Source organism: Ischnura elegans, chromosome 4 (assembly GCF_921293095.1).
Source record: "Ischnura elegans chromosome 4, ioIscEleg1.1, whole genome shotgun sequence".
NCBI lineage: Eukaryota > Metazoa > Arthropoda > Insecta > Odonata > Coenagrionidae > Ischnura > Ischnura elegans.
Window position 1 is genome coordinate 49,011,202 of NC_060249.1, and position 27,820 is coordinate 49,039,021.

General features: G+C 37.8%; 1 protein-coding gene across 4 annotated transcripts in view; it reads right to left on the reverse strand.

Annotated features, from left to right (window-relative positions):
- The window catches only part of LOC124157408, an 872,201-nt gene that overhangs the window by 516,544 nt on the left and 327,837 nt on the right, over nucleotides 1-27,820 (reverse strand). The gene's annotated exons all lie outside the window — the stretch shown is intronic.

Sequence of the window (27,820 nt, forward strand, 5' to 3'; positions counted from 1 at the left end):
CAAGCTTCGCTGTTAAAGGACGCAAGAATTATTGTTTTGACGTTTACATCCCATATAACTGCCGAATAAGAACTCTTTGGGAACTGTTTCGACATGAAGCAGGGCCAAGGAATGCCTCTGATGGTTTAGCGAAGTTGGCCAGAATCGAAGCCATCTATCTTCCCGGAAGGATCTTTTGGCTTTGTGCCTTGGCTCCGCAAGAAATCTTCTCGAGTGGTCGACTGACGTTCGTAAGCCAGAAAATTCAGGGCTCTTCCACCGATTTGCTGAGGAATTTTTCCGAACTGCATTCACCACATGTCCTTGAAATATCTCCTCCATGGTTCGCTCGAAAGCTCCTTGTTTCGCCATTGGTGAAAAGTATGATTAAAATCTTGTCGCAAGCCCTTAAAAGGTGCATCACTCCCGCACTACCAGCCGTATCTTGCACTATTATGGTAGTCTATTACTTTCATAACGTACTATTCAATTTTCAAAAGTTATGATCTTGAAACTTTCAGGATATACATTCGTTTCAATTAATATTGTACAATTAGTCTCGAGGCTTCGTCAACAAATGTTTTTATTTCGTCTTTTTCAAACGTTTCTACAGATTTATAACGTTTTCTTCAGGGCGTTGAACTTGTAGATAAAAAAAATAGTGATTCAAAATTTATGTAATTATGTGTATTATTTTTTTAATTATGTAATTAGGCACGCTGCATATATTTTTATGCTCAACTATTCACGCATTGCAATATTCATCATTGAGCACTGAAATATGGTGATGTTTCCTAAAAAACAATTTAGAATGGAAAAACTACAGAAATTCGAGTTAAGTCATCTGAATTACGTTTTCTAAAAAAGAATGGGTAAGGCAACAATAATATGATAAGGTGTACGAGATTGTGAAACCGAACGACAAGAAGGAAAACGACACAGTTAAAAATATTTTTAAGGACTGGGAGATAACAAAAATGAATTCGTACAAGGACTCACAAATTTTATTGACATGTACGGAGACAAATTCAAAAGACCGGAGGACGTATTCAATTTATGAAAAAGAAATAACTTTGATGAACGCACAGGCGCGCCAACACAGTCAGAAAACATAAGACGCTAGAAAACATCAATCAGCCTCCAACAGTACCTTGATCAAACGCCTGAATCGCTCTACCTATGCGATGACACAACCGAGAGAAATAATAGTACGTATTTATCACACATATTGAGGATATATATGGCATGTCGATTTGTTTTCGCAAAAAAAAACGAACTATACCAACCATAAAAAATGAAGGGGAGAGGCAAAAAAATATATAGTAGGTATACTCGCTAGCGAAAACTTTTCAAAAAAAAAATCCAACCAAGACGACCAAATCCTCCTATCATACACGTCTACCAAGGGCAGAGCCTTAATCTTCCGAGAAAAGTCCTTGCCAACAAATTTGCCGATCCAAGGAGAGCTCTCAGGGCACACGGGCCTTTTAGGAAGATTTTTTTACAACTATGGATGACATTGAGGGGAAGGACGACTTTTAATTGCGCATACGATCCGAAACGTAGGCAAATGAAAAAAGAACGGCCACCACAGTATCATCATTCCATGCAAGGGCGTACCCACGATCATAAGTAGGGGGAGGGCATGGTCTGGGGGGAAGGGGCAAGCCAAGTTGTAACATTTTAGCTTGAAAAAGGTGAATGAAACCAACATTTTAAGAAAATAATAACAGCGCTTTATTAGTTCATGAGATTCTTTCCTTGGAAAAATAGTTTTATTTTAGTTACATGTCTTGTATGGTATATACATACGGAATGCTAAGTTCTAACAACACGTACCTGAAATTCGGCCGGTTTGAGACGGGTATCTTGAACAAAGTGTAATAACATTTAAAGAAATAAAACACAAGCAAAAAACAACTCTTTGTTTGCAAATGAATGCTTATTTTCAGTTTTATGAACTTTTGGTTCTTAATTTCTGCGTGCAAGTAAAAGAAATTAATCGTTTTTTTTGCTCTCCTGAGAAGTTGCTATTTTTCAGATACGTGTTGTAAGAACTTAGCCTTCGATATCATTTTTTGTGGGTTTAAAGAAAATTTGTTGAATACTTTCGTTTCAATTCAGTACTGATTTTGCTTAAAGACTTTTGCGATTTTTGCTTCTAGAGGGGGGGGGGGCAGCTGCCCCCCCACTGCCCCTCGCTGGGTACGCCCATGATTATATGCACATTTTTTTCATTTATTTATACGGGGGGATCGGGTTGGTGTAGTGGCTAGAGTGTTGGCTTTCCAACCGGCGGGCTCGGGTTCAAATCCCGGCAGTGGCAGAGAATTTTCAGAGACTGCCCGATCCCTGCTTGAGTGTTGTGTGGAGGACATTTCAATCGCAACACTCCGTCCGTCGGATGGGACGTTAAGCCGTGGTCCCCTCGGCGCCTTTCGTTAAGAGCAGGCTAATGCCGGCGCCGGGTTTCTCTCCACCCTTCCTTCCATACCCTACCCTCATGGCGCAAGTGACCTCAGTTGTCGGTCGCCTCCTCCAAATACCAAACCGTACCATTTATACGGGGAGAGAAGAGTCCCAATGAATCATCCACCAATGGACGAATTGACCTTGGGTAGTCCATATACACAAATCTCCCCCGAGAGATATATGTATATCCATAAGCACTCGCATACAAAGACCATTTCCTCGTAAGGCATGACGGTACGAGCTATACTTATGTCGTGCAATTTATTTTATTTTTTTCGGTCGCTTGCCCTTGCCCAACGAGTGAGACGCAGAGGAGAGAGGGACCAATTTGTAATGAATACGGAGTGAGTTGCCATAACAGACCAGACGGGCCGCATCTTCAATAAAAAAAGACAGTGCGAATGGGTCGCCCGTACATTGCAGTCGGAGATACAGATTGCTCCGTCATGCAGTTGGGCTCGTTGGCTGGTGCCTCACCGCAGAGGTCATGCGAAAGACATTTTTGGTCGTCCTCACTATCAAGGATAGGTTATGAAGGGTAAAGCGCATTTTTTATTGAATAGTCAATTAATCAAGGCCAATATACGAGGTGAGTTCAGAAAATAACTGGAACTAATGTTTTTGCGAGTTTGGAGAGTACGACTGTCAATTCTTTTTATTGTGTAGCTACACATGTCCTTGAAGTATGATAACATCTTAACCCTTTAAGCTACAAGGGAGATGTACGTCCCAAATTTTTTAAATTCTCTCAAAATTAAGTAAGAAGGTGCATGATTTCAAGAATTGGTTCTGTTGAAGAATAGGCTCTAGGCGTCTAATTTTAAATTCATTTTGTGATATCCTTTAAATATTGTAGTTTTCACATTGGTAAGAAGTTTCACTTCAAATGCTCTTTACGAAGTGGAAATGTGATAGTTAATAAGAAATCAATAAGAAGGTCAATTATAGCAGGACTTTCGGTTTTTCCTTTATGTGTACCTAGTCTGTGGAGTTAGTGCGAAAAACTCCGCATTTGTGCTTCCATTTTCACAAAGTTAGTTTTTATGTCATGGGACACATGTGTCATATGGACCATAAGGATGCGAGAATTGGTATCATTTCACATCCCAGATTGTACCATAGAAACTATTAGAGATATGATAATAACAATAATAATAATAAAAAATATCGCTTCCAAATAAATATTATAGGAATCCTCGCATTAGTAATAGCCTAAAAAGGTATTTTGTTATGCAATCTAATGGCAGCAATATTTATGAAACTTAAAGAGTTAAGGGGTATTCTTTTTTTACTTTCTCTGTCGCAGCCCCTTATCTTGTGTCTTTATTAGCTCGGCGACTTTCGGCTCACACTCCAATGGGCGCTTTCCATTCATGCGACTCACGCATTGACTAGTGTCGACTTGCGGTAACTGTTTATAACTCTCCAATTCCTGCGCGCAATCGTTTGTTTACTTGTGTCACAACGGTCGGCGACACCCATAGAATGGAACACGAAAACCGCGACGCAAGTCGACTTGTGTCGACGTGTGTCGATGAATGAAAAGTACCCAATTAGTTGTTCCTGAGTTTTTGACCTAAAAAAATACTTAAACGATGACCCAGCCTCCATATTCGCCAGATATGGAGGCTCCATGTGACTTTTCCCTATTTCCAAAAATAAAGGTCCGTCGTTTTACAAGCATAGGATACATAAAAAGACATCGCTGACAGAGATTGAGGATATGAGGCTTGAGAAAGATGGAGTTTGAGAAGTGTTTGAGAATTGGGAGCGGTGGCACAAATGCATGATGTCTAACGTGGTGATTTTGAAGGCGACAATATTAATGTAGACGACAAAATAAACATTTTTGCAAAAGGCTATAAAATTACCGATATTTTCTGAACATACCTCGGAAATGGAAGAATACGTAAACATTTTTACAGATGGTTCGAATACCTTTTTGAATTAGATTCGTGAATGCACTGTAAAAAATAATTTATGGAATCGAGAGGCAACTACTTGATTTAATTCGGTGACCATTAAATTTTCTTTGCTTAAGAAAGGATCAAACTAGATTTTTAGTCACAAAAATATCCTTAAATTCTAAAATAAACTCTAAATATCCTCTAGAAATTTAATAGTGTCCAATATTTATAGGAAATCAAACAATTAATCACAGATCGTCTTGAAGGAATTAGTTTAATAGGAAAATAAATTCAAAGTTTTATTTATTTATAACTATACGACCAAAAGCAGCACTGAATTGGCCTTAATATCGTGGTTAATCTCAGGATATCAACTAAACGCACGACAGGGGAAACCTACCCAGGCGGAGCTCGAACCAAAAACCTTAAGATTTGCAGGCGAGGAAATTACCCCGCCGCCAGTGAGGCGGCGTTTAGACCGAATGTTGAAATCTATTGATGTGGTGACTTATTAACGATTTCGCATAACAGCCAAGACAGGTTTTGCAGTGATTCAATACTTTACAACAAATTGCCCTTTATTCGAAAGTATATGATAAACGCAAAACGATTCATCCGAGTGTGAATTTTGCGATTGTGAGTAGACCAAAAATAAACGACCACGCATAGACACAAGCAATCAAGATATAAGACGAAAACCAGAAACCCAGGCTCCATCTAACGACGCAGCGTGATCGTGATCCATCTGCTTGTGCACGGGTGGACCACCCAGAAGAGAAGTCAGCCGGCCGATGAGAAAAGAACGCCCGATTAACGAGCAACTGTTTCCGTGCCTTTACGCATGTCCTAAAATACGTCTGTATTTGTTCGAGCGAGGGCGGCAGTTTGACCGTCTCGAGCAGATGAATAATTGACTAACATAAATTCAATTTCCGTAGATCCTAGCACGTTTGAGCAAGTTTCGGCATCTGAGTACAAAGATAAACCCAACTTTTCGTAAATCATGGCAATTTTTTTAAGCTTACGGAAAGTGTCTATTCCTTCCAGAAGCCATATATTTCAAATTTAAATACAAAATACTGCTATCATAAAAGAATGGTGCGGTTTAAGTCATCGATAGGAAGATAGCAATTTTTCTACCTGCGATTTTTTTTGTGGTGGAACATCAAAAAACATTGTTCGTAGAAATAAATTCGCGACATAAGCCATTTAATAAATAGGATTTATGAATAGGATTAAGACTGTCATGGGACAGTCTTTTACGAACAATATTAACTAATTTTTGGTCACCGGTTGATTACCGTTAGGACAGTTGTACAGCAACTAAGGGCGCACATACTGAAAAATATTAATTATGCAAAATAAAAATGTTTAAGACGAAATATAATAATAACGAGAAAAATAATTAACTGCAAGCAATTCAGTTTTCACTTTGTTAAACCTGGTTCATTTCAGATCCATTCTATCAAGACAATCCTCCATAATGTAAATAGTATCATAGAAAAAAATGAAAACTTTACTGCATATCACGCTACAATACGATAAATAAGCAGGTTTTATGCGAAACGAGTGGAGGATATAGTATGGCATAGTAGATAGAAATATATATAGTGAAAAAAAACATTAAAATAAGTTATAGCGAAAATGACGTGAAACGATCAGCAGAAACAAATAATTTTAAAAATCGCTATCCAATTTTATACTAACTTAAAAATGATTTTGGCCACAATATAGTTAAATATTGTTCTCCGCTGTTATTCATACATATATAAAATAGAAACCCACGCAACATATATCCATATGCTCATTCAGGTCACACAAAAATGAAATAATACAAAATAAAAACAATTTTTTTGTCAAAAACGTTTTTATCGCGAATTAAAAACCATACAAGTAAATTTTCGTTCGATCAATGTTTTCAATGAACTTTGATACAAACAAATTAGACTCTCAATCATTATCGTTTCTTTAAATGATCACAGCGCTTCATTAGGGGCTATTTTTTGAAAATTAATGTCCATATTTTATTTTAAATTAACAATCGAGATACAGTTAAAATCACAATAAAATTGTTATAATATCGCATTGTCATCTGGTTCTGAATCATCCTGAAAATTGCAGCTTGATAGCTAATCGAAAAGTGGGTTCAAATTTAGTTGAAATATTTGATTTGTAGGAGATGACAAACAACAAAGTGAGTTTATGAACACGTGGTAAAAAAAAATTTCCGTCCCTCAGAATGATAGCTCAAGCGATAGCTTTTAAGGGACCAAAAGACTGATCGCACGACTCATCATTTCCTGAATCACACGGTCATTCCCAACGTCACTTTTCCCATCGCTTATTCCGTCACTCTCCTTATTTACAATTTCCATTCAATTAAAAGGCAAAAAACGCGGCGTTGCAATCGCTGATAGCGACCGAGCGTTCTGATTGGCTGAAGGACGGTGCCAGCGGTAGTCTCAGCGACGGAAAAAGGGATGTGCCGAGTGATGGAAAAAGGGATGGGATTCCCATCCCTCGAGCCATCGCAGTAAAAATGATCGCATAAATTTTCAATCGATTTTCGGTCAATTTGTCCACCATCATCGAGGCGATCTCTGGGGCTTTCCTCCGGAAGGGAAGGAAAAAATGATCGTAGGATTCAGATTTTATATTAAAACCGCATGACTTTGGAAAAATGACTTTGAGACATTACCGCTTCATGAATAGTGAGCATTCAGTGCAGATTTCATCCGACCTCTGGCCGATACATTCTAGGGTTTACGCATAAATATGCCAACTACAACGCTGGAAAAGCAGTAGTCAACACTGAAGTCCAATTCCTGTCAATAAAATTTGATCCCGACAAACGTAACATATCATTTTATTTTCACCCGCTAATCTGGGGCGTAAATAGGATCATATTTCTTGAGACTGTGATTCAAACACTTCATTAGTAATATCGTAACATGAAATATATATTTACCGACGAATAAAGATGTTATCTGAAAAATACACATTTCCAAAATCATTTAACGTAGTGTTTTTCGTGAAGCTAAACATTTCTTTTATTTCATTAGAATTTTTTAACTAGTTAGCAAAAATTTGTTTCCAATTCAAAATCAACCGTGACAAAAACATACTCCATGCAAATATACTGAGATGCGAAACACAATTTGAGCCCATTGCAAAAATCCAATATTTTCTGCGTGATTATCGCACTCTACAGCAAGATGTGTCAGGTACAATAAACCGATTAACCTGCGCCTGAGGATTCGATGCTGCGTCGAAGGATTCTAATTTTAAAAACAATGAGGTCCCATTTACAAGATACCGCCACCATTGAATAAGCGGCACACCACTCAAGATCACATGCTGTGGCCACGCTCTTTCATGAAATGGTCCCGCTTGGCTTCGGAAAAACAAATACAAGATGGGAAAAATAACGCTATTATTATTTTATTTATTTGTCCAAGCAAGGAAGAATATGGGGGGAAGAAATATTATACGTAAAGTACACGTTGAACACCGTAATATCTTAACCCTACACACCTCAACTGCTTCGCTAGCCGTCAATTTCTCGTCCACTTTAGATGTCAGCACTGGTCGGCAACACAGGTTTTAAGCATCGAAGTGTTAATTGTTAATGCACCACAAATATATATAGAAGTATTTAAATATATGTATGCGTGGAATGCACAATAGTTCCAACGATCACTGGAACAATCGTAATCTGAACGAGGCATGAGTAATTAGCGTATTCTATAGAAATAAATATCCGGTGAAATAAACCGATTAGCCTGCGACTGCCTTAGGATTCTAATTTTAAATTGCTCCCATTCACAAGATACCGCCACCATTAAATAAAACACAGCGGCACACCACTCCAGATCAAATGTTGTGGCCAGGCTCTTTCATGAAATGGTCAGGTTTTGGCTTCGGAAAAACAAACACAAGACGGAAAAAATAACGCGTAACATTAAAAAAAAAAATTGTTCGGAACGATGACCCCACGCACGAGGTTTCCAAACACTCTAGTCAATCACCACCTTGTGCGCGCGCGAAACCGACCGCAGCGCTACGTGGCGGTAGACCCTGCAGTTAGCGGAGCTACACACCACGGGGTGCGCCGGAAATACGAAACACAGAAATACACGCGACCCATTTTTTATATCCAATGAAGGAAAGAGAAGTGGTGAACTAATGTGGATGAGCTGGTAGAATCGTACACGCCACTTCCAAAGGGTTTCACCCCGCAACACAATATGAACCGGCCGGAAAATATACAAGGTGTTTCAGAAGTACAGTGTAGTCTGCAATACTTCAGGAAGTGGAGGGGAAGATATTTAAGAATTTTTGTGTACATAAACATGGGGTCGCAATTCCTTAGTTACCAAGCTATGGCAAAGGCAGTGCAGTAACTATGGGGGAGGATGAGGTGATAGATTCCCCTCATAGCCTCAGACAAATTAAAAAAAAATATTTAAAATTTTTGTCTAGTTTTGTCATATAATAACTGCATCTGCTTAAAGTTAAATTTTAAGCGCCAAAATGATGTAAAAATGTATTTCCAGGCATGTCGTTTTTCAAAAATTTTACCGGAACCCCTGTTGCCTGGGGGGGGAGGGGGTCGCCACCACAGGCCATCCCATCCCTCTCCCGAAGGATATGCCTAGTTACGCCACTGGTCAAAGGAAACATTTTTTGGATGAAATTTCCAGTTACCATGGAAACAGCTTTTTTATACAGCCTTTTCAACATTATATTTAATACTCTGAATTTTTAAAGACATTTATTGATTATGGTTGGACAAAAATATGCGATTATAATTGTCTCAAACAATTCATCTCAAAACAGGTGAAATTGCGCAATAGCATTGTTGATAGTCGCTCAAAGCTCTCGTTTAATTAAGATCGAACATGAAAGAGTTATAACGAATTAACATGAAAGAAACAATGGATTGACAATCAAGGTCATTTCCAACGGCATCGCATTATCATCACGTCACGTCGGCCAGTTTATTCCGAAAAGAACTTTTAAAAAGGTTCCCCTTCGACCACAATTGGCCCAACAGGGTAGTTGATTTTTTTCTTTTCTCTACCGACAATTAATAATATTTAGATTATGTATTGGTCAATGTAGATTTTAAACTGACGAATTATTTTTCTCGTCAGTTAAAAGACTAAAATTTCAGCTGCGCGAAAAACACAACGCTAGAGGATTTTAGATAACCTTACGTGATAAAGGTTCACTCATAGAGATACAGCGTAGGGATTTTGAAATGCTGTAAGAAATTCAGTGGATGAAAATCGCCTATCCCTCGTATAGTAAAATATGAAGGCATTATTATTACTATTTTATTATCTTGATCAGCGCCCACTAAAAAAAGCATTTAAACAGTATTTGACAAGGCATCATAAATTAATAAAGAAAATATAGTTTAAACTGTGCTTTTCCTCGATCGAACCTCAGCGAGACTTGAATTAAAGACCTATTTTGGTTCAGGGGGAAAATATAGTTTAACGTCTTTTCCCCAACTGCACCTGACAACGTAAAACCAATAATTTAATTCCAATTAATTGGCTATTGGGATTTAATTCCCTTCTGAAGGGGTGAGTTTCCTAAAATATTATTTCCTAACGTAAACACTTATACCCTCGAACATTTTATTCGACTTCGCTTATTTTTGCCTTTTTTTTCTTACCTTGCCTGCCAAACCGAAGATCGCGGGTTCGTGACCCTCTTGGGCATGGTTCTCACATTTTCTTACTTTCTTTGAATTCAAGGACGCCGGCTATAAATTAAAGACGAAACGAAGGTACCCAACATTACAACACGAGTATGCAAAACAGGAGCACATTTAAGTCCTCAATGAATCCTAATACATACGAATCCGGGGATCTTGCCCCGGAAAATTTTATAAGTAGTGAGCTTTAAGTTTTTTAAGCATTTTTGAAGTCACATGATCAACATTAGCAACCTGATAACTCAAATCTCGATATCTGGACATTCCGGGGAAAATCGACAAGCCTGACACATTTTTTCCTCACACCCATAACGAATTTTTGAGGGGGCTCGGGCCCCCTAAGGCCCCATGGAGTCGGCGCCACTGGGCACGACCCGGGTTTCGTAACTTGGTTACATCGTCAGGTTACCTGTTACCCAGGTTACCTGACGATGTAACCAAGTTACCAAACCCGGGTCGTGCCCATAATTAAACAACAGTGAACCTTACAAAGTTTTTATTTCTTCATTTCAAAAATGAAAGACCAGTTTCAATGAATACGACGACAGTAGGAAAGGAAATAACGGTTCCTCAAAAAGGAATTTCGAATACCTACGACCCCTGCGACCGCAGGGCTCCATGAGGCAACAAGAAATAGGATTACAAGGGGAAGAAACGGCGAAATCCCAATTTCCCTTTCACTTGCGAAGACGTCGTTCCCTGAGGCCTAAAAGGAGTGCCAACCATACCGCAGATCCCAATGAAAAATGAGGAAAATGCGTAAGGCAGTGAAAGGGTCTTCGAAGAGACTTGTTATAGGAAACTTACTATCTCCATATTCTGAGCACTCTCGGATGCCTTTGTGTCATCGAATACATTGGGTATCGAGAAGTTGATCTCTGAGAGGACAGAAGCTATCGGTAAACGATAAAACCGAAAAATAAAATGAAGCACTAAAACATATCCCTACGCAAAAAGATGTAATTTGAAATACGGTCGGACCTTGATCAATGAGAGTTGAAGGGACCGGATTTTTCTTACAGAGACTCTTCACTTATAAAGGTTAAAATAAGGAAGTACGGGGATAAAGTCCAGGGAATCCTCAATAAGGTGGTTTCCTACCATTTTTTATTGCATAAATCGAAAGATTATTACTCCTGGAGTACGTATTTCACGCTTTTAGATTTTTAAATGACCATATCTATTTTCCGCGATTAAATGAAAGGTGAAAATATTCAAGCACGCGAAAAGGCGACGCCGAAGTATGAATGCTGGGAAAAGCCCATGTGATGACATTCTGGTTCCAGCTGCCTCGTGAGACCAGCTTGGTGCGAGGCTATGAGCGCCGCTACGATGCAGGCTGCTAGCAGGAAGCAGAGTACCCTGCTAGCGGGTAGCGCTAGGCTTAAATAATGATTAATTAAATCCTATCAAACGAAGGAAACTTTCAGACCATTGGCAATTTTAAAAGGGTGATTATTAAGATATTTTTCCCTGAGCTATGTGGCTCATGGCATTGGTAATCTCAGACGATGTAAAACTCCCGACTACTCGTATAGCATCTAAACAACTGTGACGTCACGTGGAGTGGCATCGCATGGATGCCAATCTGGCCTTTTTCAAATGAGGTTAAAATTTATCATTAACATTCGTCTTAACTGGGACTTCTAAAACCAAATAATTTGTATATTATGAATACACTGATGGTGAGTAACGAATCGCAATCAATGCCTTTCGTTTTCATTGAAGAAGGAAACTGCCCTATTATCAACGTATTACGTATGTAATTCTCTATAAATTTTAAATTATTTACAATGTTTTTAAGGAAATCTGTTAATGTCTTTTGATATCATCCTATTATATTATTATTAACATGTTTTTCGATCCCAAAAATCTCATCAAATATACATTGCTATCGTTTTAAAACGACTCTACAACAGCATTATCCCGATTCAATGGATTTGAAGATGCAACAATGTCAACTTCTGAAATTTTCTTCGAAATATGGCCTTTTTCAAATGATGTTAAAATTGATCATTAACATTCGTCTAAACTGGGATTTCTAAAACCGAATAATGAAAGAGAAAGTCCATCTTTCTCTCTTAACTTCCATCAAAGAGTGTGTTAGGAATTTATGGGTGAGTTAATCTTTTGAAGTACGTGTTCCTTTCAAGTCAGCGATAACTAAAACGAATACAAATCTAAAGCATGAGCGTGACATTGATTTCCCTTCATTCCGCATTGAATTGGATAGGGTGCGCTTATTTTCCCACTCGAAGTCGACCAAAAAATCTCTCACTAATAGTGTGTGGTTCCTAGATTCTCACTTATAAAGGCTTTCAAGGGTAAAAATGACGCGACCTGCTATGAGGTTATAGAGGTTACTCACTTATCCAGTATGGTACTAGTCGAGGTTTGACAGTATATCAAAACACTCCCGCTTCAATCCAAAGCTACATAGGTCACAGATCAATGCTAGTAATAAATAACTACTCGACGATGAGAGCATAAATAACATCATTTATATCCATCGTCATCCACCCAGAAGAGGATACAGAGAAAACTCAAAGGAGGGCGTACAAGATATCTTGAGTTACCTTTACTTTCATCATAACAAAAAATAATCAAGACATATGCAGAGCTTCAGAAATTTTTAATTAAAGTGAGTATACGCATATTCAAAATAATTTCATCTTATGATATAAAAAAGTTACAATTGTGGCTATGCTATGTTTGGCAATACGGGTGGCACCACAAATGGGTAGCGGGCGCCCCCCCCCCCCCCCCCACCCATCTGTATCCGCCACTGGATTACGTCACTTGACTCCGCAGAGCTGGCCTGCGTCAACAGCATTTTCAATTATTTAGTCGAAAATAGTATAAATTTCCTGATTATATTTACAAATTTTCTACTCAGCATAAATACATACATAAAAGTCACAATATCACTCAAAAAGTTTCTACGACACGCGAATCGCAAACAAAATTCTTCCACGAAATCTATATATAATTCCTCTCGCTGCATATCCAGCGCGGGAAAACCAACAATCGTCGCAAAGCTCCTTGTTTTGGTTACGGCATCGCCCAACCAAAGAACCTACTTCGCTCGTTCTCGGTAAAAACAGGCCACTACAGTGAGGGGAACTCGACACTTTAATGAGGCGAAATCCTCGCCAAGACGAGAAGCAGACTAGCAGAGAAGAATCCGCACGAAGGTTTCGAAATTAAAAAAAAAAAACGAGAAACAAAAGCATAAACGTGAGCGTGCTCCCCGTTGAGAGGAAAAGGGAGTAAGAGAGGGGGCAGACGCGGTATAAACACAGACAAACACGATTCCAGTATTATTTCTGTCGCGTAGCTTCCGGTGCGCAATTGCTGAATGCGTCTATCTGGCCGAAACAATAACATAGCGCACACGTTACCTCAACCGTCGCTGCTTCTTGGCGCGACCCGGTTCACATCTGCGAAGTGGAAAAGGAAGACGCAAAAAGAAATACCTTCCTCAGACCGGTGGCGTAGCCAGGTATTTCGTTCGGGGGGGCGGATCCAAAACCAGAGGGGAAAATCTTTGAAAATCAGGGTACCAAGTAGAGGGTTATAAACTAATTTTAACAATTTTAATATTCGAAAAAACTTCATTAGTTGAAGAAATATTTTGTAAATTCATGATTTTTCAAAATTTTATTTTCTTCTATGAAGAAAATGTTTTTGTATTTCGGGGAGGGTCCGAACGCCCGGAATCCTCTGGCTACGCCACTGCCTCAGACCCCTATGGCCCCTGCGGGATACATATAACAATAATTTTTCTTTGCCTTAATCTTTTCAAAATACGCACATCTTCATTTTAACATCACCAACCCACACTGATAAAAACGATGAAGAGCGAAAATATGTATGTTCCGACAAAGATTGTGCCGCCGCCATCGGTTTAAGAGGCAACCGAAAACAAAAGGAAGCACGAAAATATATCACTCAATCACTCGGTGATTTTAACAGTAATTTCTGTAATCATGTTCTGCAGGCAATTTATTAAAAAATGCTGAATATTAAAAAAAAAAGAGATTAGGAATATAATTCCAGAGCATATTTTAGCGAAAAGTAGTCTGTTTTAGATCAGCAGTGGTGGAGGACAAGATGACTGATTCCATAAGAACTCATTTACTCGCCCTGATATCAGTAAATATTTCATTCACAGTAATTTGTTTATGCAACTTCCATTTTACGAGCGTATCTATAAGTAATATAAGTTTCGGAAGTATTATACTCGTATTAATTACATTATTCTTTTATAGAAACATGTCGAAGGTATTGAAATAGAAAAAGTCCATTTTCCTTAACGTATTACAAAATATTTCTATTATGATAAACATTTGAAACATTGAACTGTTTTTTAATGAATGAGGCCCCAAGTCCCATCTAGGTGGCATGACTTCCTAATATCTTCATATTAATACATCTATAATTCAGTAAAGTAACGGTAAATATCTCAAAGAAAGGTCTAAAAATACGAGATCAATACAAAATTTCGACTTAATAGTTTTTTTTACAGTCTTAACAGTTTTTTTACCTTGGTCTGTGGAGGATGATGGAGGCTAAAAGAACAATGAATATGCAAAAAAGGAAAACGTAAGCGGTCGACGAACCTCATCCACAGATGTCGCCCACATGTGTGTCGGAGCAAGCGGGTGATCAATGAAATCGCAAAGAGTACACGGGCTTTCAGCTCTTAAAAAAAGAAATGAACATGGCTAAAAATCTCATTTACAAGTCATTAAGCTCATATTTAGGCCATCAAATATTAATATAATACACGCTCACCGACTTTTATCACAATATTTCCGCCAAACATGATTGTAAAAATCGATGTGGCAATTAATAATCAATTAGGTATAGAAACTGTTTTCGGAATCGTTGATGCACTTAAAAAATGACTGAATCCATTGACTGAGAACCTGTGTAGATTAAAATGAGTTTCAAAAAATAGTTTACACCTACACCGCAATAATCATGGATAAAAAGCACACCATAAGCTGTTTTTAAGTATATAATTCATAGAATAGATTTTCCATTTCCCATTATAATACTGACATTGGGGTTTCAAAGTTAGCCCCAACTTCTAATTACTGCACATCCACACCATTATGTGTATTTATTCTGAAGTACCAACACTCCTCACGCGGGATTGAGAGTGACAACGAAGGTTTAGATGATATAGATGGTAAAAGATCCATGAAAGAAACATGAGATGCACACGTTAAAAGAAAGATTCCCATGGGAAAAAAGGACAGTCAAACATTACGTCATCTTCGGCGGTGGCGTCCTACATTTCACCGTCTTTTGTCTCCCTCCACTCCTCCGCCCGCAGAACTCGAGAACGAAATAAGTGTGCCTCGAATGAGAAGGAAAATTAGGAGGGTATTGATTTTCGAGCGACATTTTCGGGATGGAAATCCAACCGATGACATATCATTCGCCTCGTGTGCGCAACGACGTTCCTACTCGGGAAAGAGGCGAAGCAAAGAAGCTTATTTTATTCAGTTAAACCACAAAGCATATGAACAAGATATTTGCATTAGTTACACCTTCAAGTACATCAAGGCCGTACCCAGGATCATCACTGGGAAGGGGGAAGCCAAGTTGTGACATTAGTTTATGAGATTATTTCCTTGAAAAAATAGTTTTATTTTAGTTACTCATCTTATACTGATACATATCATTTTTCGTGGGTTTAAATAAAATTTGTTGAATACTTTCGGTCCAAATCAGCACTGATTATTCCTGAAGACTTTTGCGATTTTTGCTTCTAGAGGGGGGGGGGGGCAGCTGTCCCTCGCTGGGTACGCCCATGAAGTACAACTGCACACTATTTTTAGATATCACCCAAGCGGAAAAATAAGCGAGATTAACAGAGAGCGGTGTAAAATAAGTTCATAGATAAATTTATGTCTCCTTAAGCTGCACCACCAATGGTTGCCAATTTAAAAACGGAATTGTACAATAAAAGGAGTGCTAACAACAACAATACCAACTTTATAAATTCCAACAATGACAATGTCAACAAAAACAATGCCGACCACAAATATACCACCACCAACAACAGTCCCAACAATTTCCTAACAAACAATACCGACTCGAATCTGAGGTCTAATTCCTTCACATAGCAAACTTCATGAATACATCCCTTCCCACCAGCTCTAGAGCGACGAGGAAACAGTTTCGCGGGGAGGTAATAGCGTTGGAACTCGATCACTGGGACCCGGGTTCAAATGCTGCATGCGTCATAAATTTTTCAGCAACACCCTTAATTGTTGGGTTATAGTGAATGACACCTCAAACGCAATATTCCATCCTTCATTAGGGACTCAAAGCCATGATACCATTGGCGCTATTGTCAAAAGATCGCAACAGCCGACACTTGGTTACCCTCCATCAACTCTTCCTCTTCTTTCCTTCAAAAGAAAAAATACCCCCTTTCTCAGTCAGTTACTCGAAACACAGTTAACTTTACGAAATCGTCAACGCTTTTCAACCAAAATAAAATTTTAAACCTGTCATTTTCACTTTCCGCTTACACTAGCTACTTTTGTCCCGACTCCCGTAGCCGCGTGGAAATTCACTGGTTTATTTAGGGGTTGCCATGAGGTTTGGAAAATAAGAAAATGGTACTATTTCATACGATTATCCTTAATGCCCTGACCTCGCGTGATAACTATCCGTAGCATTATTCGTATCACAGTATTTATCAATTCTATTAACGGTCGGTCTTGAGATCGACTGCATAACTCAATAAGAAATAAGAAAAAATCAACCCTGACATTCAAACCGAGAAAAGTTATGGGTCAAATGTTACAAAACCGGGTCATTAAGAAATTTAAGCTCATCAAAAATAATAAATCAAATCCATTGCCTTTGAGGTTCGATTTTTTTAAGACTATGGATGAAAGTAGATATCCTTGGGGATGAGGTTTGGTTTAGAGACCTTTTTTTACTTAGGGCAAAAGCGAACGTAACGGGATCACCTCCCCATTTCCCCAAAATGACGAAAATAATTAGAAAACTAAGTACCGTAATCTGAATTATTATAATGAAACCATCAATCTGATGGCATAACCTTGCATACTTATTTGTTTCAATTCAGCAATACATATTTTAAAATTTAAAAATATTGGTATTTCCTGAATTAAAATGACATAGTTTGGCCTTAAAGTGATACTGCCTACCTTTCCTATCTTCTTAAAATTTACCTTAACCTATCGCTTCGGAGTAAGAAACAAGATCTTTTAATCAGTACGTGAAAACAACACAATAATTTGAGTATATACTGGAAGCTTCAACACATTTGTGTACAAACAAAGACCCAAAGAGCGTGCCCCGAAATTACGCTTAACATAGAACATGTTCATATACACGTATCGTCAAAAAATATATTATAAACCTATTCCTCAAGACTTTTAATCAACAATCCTTTATTACCGGTAAATGATATTCCAATTAATGACACTGGAAAAGGAATTCCAAAAGACAAAAGCGAACCCAGCTATTACCGGTTTCGCAAATGACGTCAACACACAAATTCGACCCCTGATGAAGCCGGAAAGAGATTTAATTTTTTTGACACATCGAATGAACATGTTAACTAATCTGGAGCAACGCAAAGCTGCATTGTTTACTACGACCCTATGGGTGTTGCACAATGCTCCCAGACCGGTACGAAAACGCGGCAACACTGGCGTACATATTCGAAACTTCCATGGTTCGACTTATAAAATATAGATTAACCAACTATGACCCGAGGCTAACAATTTTCGCGAATGGCAAAACCTCAAGAGTTAAGTTAAACAATTTGTGTTTAAATGATTGAGACGTAGACTTCCTGGAAATGTTCAACATACTCTTTTGACATTGCTTGTACGTTTTACTACCACTGTAGGTACGAATATTGTCGAAATAAAATGCACTTACAATTGCTGTTTGCGAAAAATTCGGTTCCTCTAATTATCACTTGCCACTTCCCAGCAGTTACTTACGCATTACTCAGATATATCTATATCACGGAAAAATACTGTGGAAAATCTGTAGAAGCAACACAATGATGTGAAAAAAAACACTGCCAACCATATATTCAGGTGGAACCATAAATTCATAGTGTTCCATGTTGTCGTGTAGCCTTTCCCTCAACTCCATTTCCTTTCACAGATATTAACATTGACTCCAAGTATACTTTTGCCCTGTTCCGCACACTTGGTCATGCCATGCTTCGTCATTTCGGCGTGAAAGTTCTGCACCGCTAATGAGGTATTTCGAGCCCCCAGCCGCTTTTGATCCGACATAACCGTTGGGTACAACGAGCCCATGAATATTTATTAAAAGAGCGCCGTCCCCAGCGGGAAAGAGACGTAATTTTTTTGACACATCGAATGAACACGTTTACCAATCTGGAACAACGCAAAGCTGCATTGCGTTACACGCGACTCTTGGGGAGTTGCAGAATACTCCCAGAGCGTTACGAAAACGCGGCAACAATGGTTTATAATTTGTAAAGCAGTGGGAGAGGTCGTAAACAGTGACGAAAAATGACTGCACGGCGGGAAAAATAAAAGCAATCTTGTCGTCAGTTCTTAATTAAATTTCGCGCAGGTGATATATCACCGAGTCAAAAACAGATGACAAACATAGGCATGGAGGGAGGGAAAAAACCTTAAAGTTTTAATTAGCGTCAAGAGGAACAGCATAGGAGCAACAAACATAGACTAGAAATTTTTGCCTTCGACGTCAATGAAGTGTAAAGACTTGATAATTTAATTCCTAGCTCTGTCTATTTAATTTAAAATCAAAATTTCAATTCCATTAAAATTTTAATCTCAGCCAGGAAAAAACTAACCTTATTTAAGGAAAAATTAACCCAACACTTTTTAAAAAATTGCTATTACATGTAAGAATTAACAGAGATTGACGGAATTAACACAAAAAATATCAAAAATGATAAAAACGACAATGGTAAAAAGTTATGTTTCTATCAATAGCCATGGAAACTACCACACATGTACATTGACCAATATTTCCTTCTTATTCTAAAGAGAATTATCAAGAATACAATTTTGACACGGTGTAGAGCACTCAATTTTGATCTTGAAGTTACCAAAGCAATTTAAATGATCGGATAATTTTGATCTAGATGTTCACTCTCTACTGCTAGAGTAAGAAAATAATAGCAAGAATAACAAAAGTATTGCTATAAGAAAGGTATTTGCATGTTTTTACTGAATTTAAGTTACAGATAGGTTATGAGGAAGTGCTAAAATGAGTGGGGAAAAGAGTATTCTTAAAAATCCGTAAGAAAAAACCGGACCAATTCAGTTAGCCACATCACGAGACATGATGGCATGATGAAAATAATCTTCGGTGGACGGGAAAAAGGGCAAGAGACGGCACCGAATGAGTTACATGAGATGGGTGGTTAAGAATTTAAAATAGAGGAAATACATCACTATTCGAAGGCTAGCGGATAGGAGAGAGGAATGGAGAGCTTCGTCAATCTCAGCTAAGGATTGCTGACTAATGAAGATGAGAAAAAAAGCGAAGCAGCAGCTATATCAGCTACAAAATTATGCATTCCAAATTCCATATGGATTTGCGTAGTTTTAGAACGCATGGCTTCAACGTCTTTCCGGCGACTTGCGAACAAGGAACGCGAATATTAAATGGCTCTGAAAAGGAACGAGTAGTGACTCGGATGAGAAAAGGAAAGAGAAAAAGACATCCCACCTTTCTCCGTGGGCTCTCTGAAATAAAGGCAGAAAGACGTCTGTAGAGACAGTGATAAGAGAAGTCCAGGTACTTCAGAAGACGATGCCCTTACTCCGAAGACATTGTCCTAAAACGACGTGCCAATGAAGGGAGTAGAAAGATTTCTTTGTCAAACATTACGAAAAGAGGAATAAAAAAAGCTTAGAGTTCTCGCAGGAGGGAGTTAATCAGCGCAATGAACCCTCCCCCATCATGGTCCATCAAAACCCTCTTTCTTCCTCTCCAGAGGATCTTTTGAATTCAAAAGAGGAGAAAAGATTCAGCCTCGCCAGCGACCGGTATGTACGGAACACGAGATTTCAGACCTAAGAAATTTATTCCTAGCAACGTAGCCACTAGTATGCAAGTATTTAGTAGTATGCTCTCTGGAGTTTTGGTCAGTTAAAATACTCAATACTTAATTTGGAATTCTGTTGACGTTTTAATTACACTATTCACCTTCATGAGGGCTTATTCTACGTGTTTAATGTAAAACTTATTTAATATGTGAATAATGTATTGTTTGAAATGGTTTGCACTGAAAAAAAACAAAACATAGCAACACAACCATAATATGTTATAATCTTAATGCTTAATGCTAATATACAAAAATCCAAAAGTTTCTGACTATTTTTTGTTCGTATGTATTGTTACTTTTCATTTAAAACCATATCACAAGACAGATTACTCCTGGGCTATTTTATATATAAAAACATTGCATAAGCCCTGATGAAGGTAAATACATTCCCTGAAACTTCGGCGCAGGTTTGATGGAAAGATATATTATTTTGACTGGCCAACACTCCAGAGAGAACATAATTAATCCAAAAAAAAGCTGTTTAATATATATTAGATATACATCACGCATTGCGTTTTGAAATATCTTTAAATATTCTTCTTGAAAACGCCACTAGAACCGCAATTATATTGCAGCATTGTTTTTTCATCACGATATTATTATGGGCGGCTGTTTTTTTAGAAACTTTGTTTTAATTTATAAGTAATTATGTACTTGCAACATTTAAATTAAAGGATTTTAGATAAAAAAGAATGTGCAATTCACAAAGCAAATCTAGGCCAGTCGGTAAAGCATCATTTTAGATAATATTTGAGCTTATAGAAGACTTAATAACCTTTTCAGCTCCAGTGTATAAAATATCGATATCTCCACTGCACAAACGCTCAACAATTGCCCACCGAATCAAATCCGCTCATCTAGTATTACTAGGGCTACTAGATGAGCGGAATTGATTCGGTGGGCGATTGTTGAGCGTTCTTGCAGTGGAGATATCGATATGATTCTTCTGGTTTATTACCATTTCCTGATCCTAGAGTGTATCCAAGTGCTGAGCGCCGCCTGTATCGTATTACAAAACTTTGCGAGATTTAACAATTTTTTAATCGGAATAATATTTTTCGGTTCTATTTCAGCGGAAAACATACTTGCAGGTCTGAAGAGGATATCTGTGTACGTCAGTTTCGACTGACTTTTGACCTGAAGACGGCAGCAAGACGGCTGGAGAAACTGTGGTCGCATTTAGACAACACTACGCGAAAGAACACCCGAAAGCCGTTGATAATGTGGAGAAAGGCCGCGGAAACCTCACACCTCCTATGAACAACTATTCGGAACGTATCCTGTTCATAAGCAGATGAGTATTTGTTCTAAAAAGCAAGAAAAGGAGCAAAAGACTGTGAAGGTGAAAGGAATGGACCCTGGGAACTCATGGATTCTCGCGCATGGGTGGAGAGGGTAGTAAGGGCATGAGGAGGCAAGAGATTTATGGAAGACGGAACTACCGGAGACAGCGCTCGGAATTGGACGGAGTGGAGGGGGGGGGGTCTCTTACCCCGCGGGAGCGTCAAGGGAGAGGGTTTATACGAACTGAGAAGACCAAAGCAAACCTCCTGACTCTAAGAAATAAGAGGCAGGGATGATTTTCAATTTTGCATAATTTTAGGAAAAACGCTATTTATATGTTTATATAATGTAATGCAGTAGACCACAAACTTCTAGACAATAAGATTTTTCGATAACTGCAAGATCACACCACGGTAATGTGAATATTAGCTTTTATCCTAAGGGCATGTCTAGTGGTATATAAATAAAATCAGAAGATTCAAGGGAGGTGGAACGGAATTTATCCATACTGAAATAAATACGTCCAAATTTCAACGACAATGAAATTTATTAAGACTAGGTTTCAATGACACTACATAATCTTCAGGGTGACATCTTGATGATGATTTAATAACACTGAAACATTGGTCGTAATAAATTTTATGATCTTGAAAAATAGTTAGTTTTTATTTTAATAGAAATATATGCAGACAAACTTTTATTATTACAGAGATTTTTACTTTCACGAATTCCGAAAAGCATAAGTTTTCCTGAAATGGGATTTCCAATATAACGCGCACAGCTTAACGTAAATTTTTAACATGCATATACCCTTAAAAATATTCAGCATAAATGGGCCTTTAATACTAAACCAAAATGCATCAAAAAGTTTTATGAGGCCTCCCCAAAATACAAGAATTTTTTACGTGAGTGATCATGCTTATCCTAAGAGTAGATTTAATGAGATTTTCAGTAAGTTTCGCTTTTAAAGTAAATGTGTATATATGTAAAAAATGTAATTGTAAATGTGTATATTTGTAAAAAATGTAATTGTAAATGTAAGAAAAGAAGATGTAAATAGAATAACAATGAACTGATTCATGCGCAAGCAATCTAGTATCTTTATATGAGTAATGTAGAGCGTCATGCATTAATCCACAAGGCATGACGCCATTGTACTTTTTTTCCTTCACAGATCAAGCAAATCACTCTTCGTTTCATGGAGACTTAAATGTTGCTAAGGGGGCCCAAGTGCATAAGGATGGCGCTATCAGAACTCAAATGAACGATTTACTTTTCTACACGATTAAACTTTTCGTGAATAGCTGTATTTCTCGCCGTCAAGATTCCTATATCGGGTATTGTCTCGCAGGTCCTTTTTCTCTGCGTAAATCTTAATTTGAGAATACTCCTTCGGGCGTGGATCACGCACCGAAGGAGCTTAAAGGGGCATGTATTTTCTTGGACTTGAAAATTCTGAATTATATCTATACACAAATTATCCCCATTTAAATTGTCAAACGATTAACTTACTTTTAACAAAGATATGTTGGGCTTCATGCGTAAATCCCTAAGACAAATGGGCATTATAATATTTTTCCTTTACAGTTCAAGGAAATCAATCTTCTTTTCAATGTTGACTTAAAATTGCTGAAGCTCCTCCATCCCATAAGAATGTCGTAATCAGTGCTTATGTAAAAGATGGACTTATCTACTTGATTTATAATGGCGTTATGCCATGTGGATTCATGCACGACCCCCTCAATATTACACATAACCCAATAAAATGATACTGGATTGTTATGCAAGACCAATTTAATACTAATCACATGCCTTATAAAACGCAGCTGACAGAAAATATCATAACATCAGCACTTAGGAGCATCATGATTACTATCATAAAAAACCTATATTTTTCGGAACAATTGCAAGAATAATAAATGCACTCGGAAGTTTTCGTGAACCTCTGTTTTTCTCGCTCAAAAGATTCCGTGGTCGGGCGTTGGTCTGCACGGTTCGTTTTCTCCCCGTAAATCTTAATTTAGAGATCCTTCCTCGAGGCGTGAATTATGTACCCACCGTAGCGTTTGCGATTCGGCATCGACGAAACGAAAAATGCATGCCGTTGAGTAGGTTTTTTGGCCGCAATATTTCTCCTTCGACGGCTCCCGTATCGAATTTTTGAATCTCGAAACGACGGCGGCGGCTTCGGATTGAAAAAAAAAGAGGTGCGCTTCGCAAAGGCGTACCGATAACTCCTGCTTACTACGCGTGTATCTGGCGAAAGCCGTGGGATTCTTCCACGTGGAGAAACCCAGCTCTCTGGCCGGAGAAAATCGACCTTAAAGCCCCCCGGGGGCTTGGGAGATCCGATCCACCGAGGAAAATATTTGAGAAATCGACGTGAAAAGCTTCCGTGGCGCTCAAAAGGTTGTGGGGATATATAAGAGCACTTTAGATCACGGATTGACGCTAAATTCCTCTTGTGGGTGATGTATTTGCAGTTTGGATGTGTTTAGGCAAGGGAAGGCAAAAAAATTATATTAATCGATCAATCAATCATTTGATTAATAGTAAAAGTGCTCCAAGTTATTCGATTAATTGATGGACAATTAATCGATTATTTGATAGTAGGTTGTAGACGATATAATTCAGTTAGAACGATTTTTAATTTAAAAACAATTTATAAACTGATATTTTTACAAGCAATAATAAAATAAGTTACGTGAAATTATTTATATTACTGCTAGGATTGAAACCACATACATTCTGTATTCTTGGCCATTTGAAATCTCCACATTAAAAACTCCTCTACCTACCCAAGAGTTCAGAAGCAATATTTTTGACTATATTTTTGTGGCCAGTCTTCTTATTTTTTCATAGGCGGTCGCTCTAGCCTTTGAGAACAATCGTTTAGCTGGTACGGAAGTACCTATAAGGCGGCAGTAAGTTCATAAAGCCTGGGTTAAATAAACTTCATTTCTTCCCATGCTTCACCTTTATTTTGCTTCAGTCCTAAAACTGAGGAATTGCTGTCCAACTACTTATTTTTGTGAACGAGACCCTTGTGTGTTCAATTATCCCGATTCTTGATTATTTCGATTAATTGAATCAAATTCGATTAATCAGCCAATTAATTGGTTACTTATTATCATATCATAAATCGATTAATTGCAGGAGAAAAATCGATTATTTCCACCAAACGATTAATCGTTGCCATCCCTAGTTCAGGCCTTCTGAGGACGCAATCGCGCTTAAACAGTGTTTTTTTAGTGAAGTATTACTTGTTTTACCAGGTACGTCCGCAACATGAGCACATTTAAGTCTGCACTCGTTTTGCAAAAAAAAAATAATTAGGGTAATATTGCCTAAAAATTATTATGAGGACTCATCTCCGTTGTTTGTGGCCCTAAATTTGTTGCCACTAAGGCATTAGTATTTATTCAAAGTGCTTAAATTGTTTTTTTTGCCATAAGTGGAAATGTGCCGAGTGGATTTGATAAATATAAATATAGTTTAAGAGTGAGTCATTTATAGTAGCAAACAGACCTAAGTTAACATTATATAAATACTGTTTTCTTTACATTGGGGCCAAAGTTATTTCATTTACTGCCCGCTAGAATAAAAAAAAAATAAATCCTTAAATTAAGACTTGCCAAAGACTGGCTTTTCTCACAAGAAATAATTGAAAATTAATTTGGATGTTATTTATTTATAACACTCGAGTTTCATTTATTGCATTTTTATTTTTTTATTGGCATACATTTTATTATTTGTAGGTGGCTAAATTCTGGTCCTATGACCTTGAGGAGACCACCTAAAGCTCCTTCTCTTGTTTTTTTGCATTCAGATGTAAAAACAAAATGTAGGATTAAATACCTTGTTATTATTATAATTATATAGACGACAACTTCAACATTAAAACAATACCACAATTCTTACACGACACTGCAAAAGCCTTTGAAGACTACCTAAAAAGAACACAAAACACACTATTACAACCAATCTGGAACACCCAGTCAAAATCGTAATTTTGGTAATTTTCTTCAGAATATTGTTGGCAATATTGTTCAATATACTTATGTGGTAGTTTCCATGGCTATAGATGAAAACAGATTTTTTTCGTCGTTATCATTTTTGATAATTATTTTCAATACATATCCAGTATATTTTTTGTAGCGTAAAATTCCGTCAATCCCTGTAAATACTTCCATGTATTATCAATTTTTTTTAAAAAGTGTATGGTAACGTTTTCCTTCATAAGTTTCGATTTTTCCTGGTTGAGATGAAAATTCAAATGAAATCGAAATTTTTATTTCAAATTACATAAATTAAAACTAGGAAATTAATTATCAAGTCCTACACTTCATTGACGTCGAAGGCAAATTTTTTTTAGCGCATATCGTTGCTCTTATGTTGTTCCTCTAACGTTTATTAATGGAAAGGTGAATCCATTTATTCCAGCTTACTTCCGCGATTGACTGAAAAACATCAGCTACACCTAGAAGAAAACCGTAGTCTTCCGTCACGAGAATTTCAATTGGCCAGTATCCATTAACGCCATGGTATCGAATCTACGATTCTTTTCACGAATGACTTAAATAACGCGTAAACCTAGACATGCCTTTAGCGGAGAAAGTTGCCGTAACGTAAAGCTCATGGTCGCGTGATTCCTGGCGGGGGAAAATCTGTCGATAATACCTCGACAGGAAATCCTTCGTCTAAAAAGGCTAAAATTATATCGGAGGCTAAAATTATCTGCGCTTCCTGGTTCGAAAGGAAATGTATAACGGGAGTTGAAAAAGAGAGAGAGAGAAAATGATCGACGGAGTAGACTAGACGCATTAGTGCAATGGAGCGTGGATAATTACATTTATTTACTTCCAGACCAAGGTCGGATTTTCGAAGAGGAACGGTTTCGAGGAAAAGGGAAAGTTGATAACCATGCCGCCAATAACTCCAAGTCAATTCACAGCACTAATTGGATGCGGAAAAGCATATTCTACAGCATTCTTCACTGCATTCTGTTAGTTTACACTAGTGTATTAAGGCTGATGAAGTGATGAATAAGAAAATCACTCAAGATTACGTTCATTATTGTCCGTGATATAGAATTTTTCCTAACACTTGCATAAATTTACGATGGTAACCACAATAATAGACCTTTTTGTGCGAAGGCTAATTTCATATTCTACGCAAATTATAGAATAAAAGGTATCACATAAAAGAGGAATAATTATGTTTTCATACACTGATTATAACCACTGATAAGACTTTCAATCGTAAGGATTCCATTAATGAATACAACAGTAATGAATTATTCATATTATGATAGCATCTTTATAAACCATAAGATATTTCATAAGAGGTATTGGGACTTCCAAGTTCTCTCTTAATTTTGACAAGTTTGATAATTCACATAAAACCAAACGCTGAACAGTGAAAAACCCACCCAGGCGATATTCGAATCGGGACAAGAAGGCTTGTACTCTACCCCGCCGTCACTTCAGATTGAGTTATCATTTCTATTCTTTTCAGATGTTCGAAATTCCACAAAAGAGTAAATCATGAAACAAGATGAAATGAAAATCAAGATACCTCAAAATCCGGGACCTTTAAAATATTTCTTTACGTACAATTATTCTCACTAACCACATATTCACCTTCTAAATTCTGAGATCTTGATGGGTTGTTTAGGCATGACAAGTTCAGTATAGGGAAAGGTATTGCCCTGAGACCCGTTTGAAAAAGTAGCAGTTTTTTCACAGCTTCCTCATATTCTACAAAATACTCATAATTGATCGTGAAAAACTACTTTAAGATATAAAAATGTCTAGCTATAGAGTAAAAAAGAATAAAATTGGTAAATTTGGAAAAAGTTCTCCTTTGACTTCGTGAAAACTTGAAGGAGTGTAAGGGCAGGAGCACTTTCATACAGGGATAGGTAACGTCCTAGACCCGCTTGTGGTGCGTGGGGAAAAACATAAAGACGACCATATACCACAGAAGTGACCACTACGGCATTTTGGAAGGCTAGGAAACAGTAACAACGCATATAAAAGGTGAAAGAACCATGAATTTATGCGAACATGAACGAGGGGAGACAGAAAACAACACGAGGTCATTCACCAACTTCGACCGAGATCTGTGAAGCAAGAAGAGAGTCGGTCTCGGAACGAGAAAACAAAAGCGAAACGAAACTTCTGAAGAAAGGCGAGAGACTTATTTGCAAAGCGCCCCGAAGGGAAGGCGGGCTTGAAACTCGAGGAGGAAGAGAAAAAATAAATTAGACACCGTGGTAGAGTCTCTCAGTGTGTTGCTATGGTAATGGGAGTGGTGGGTTGACGG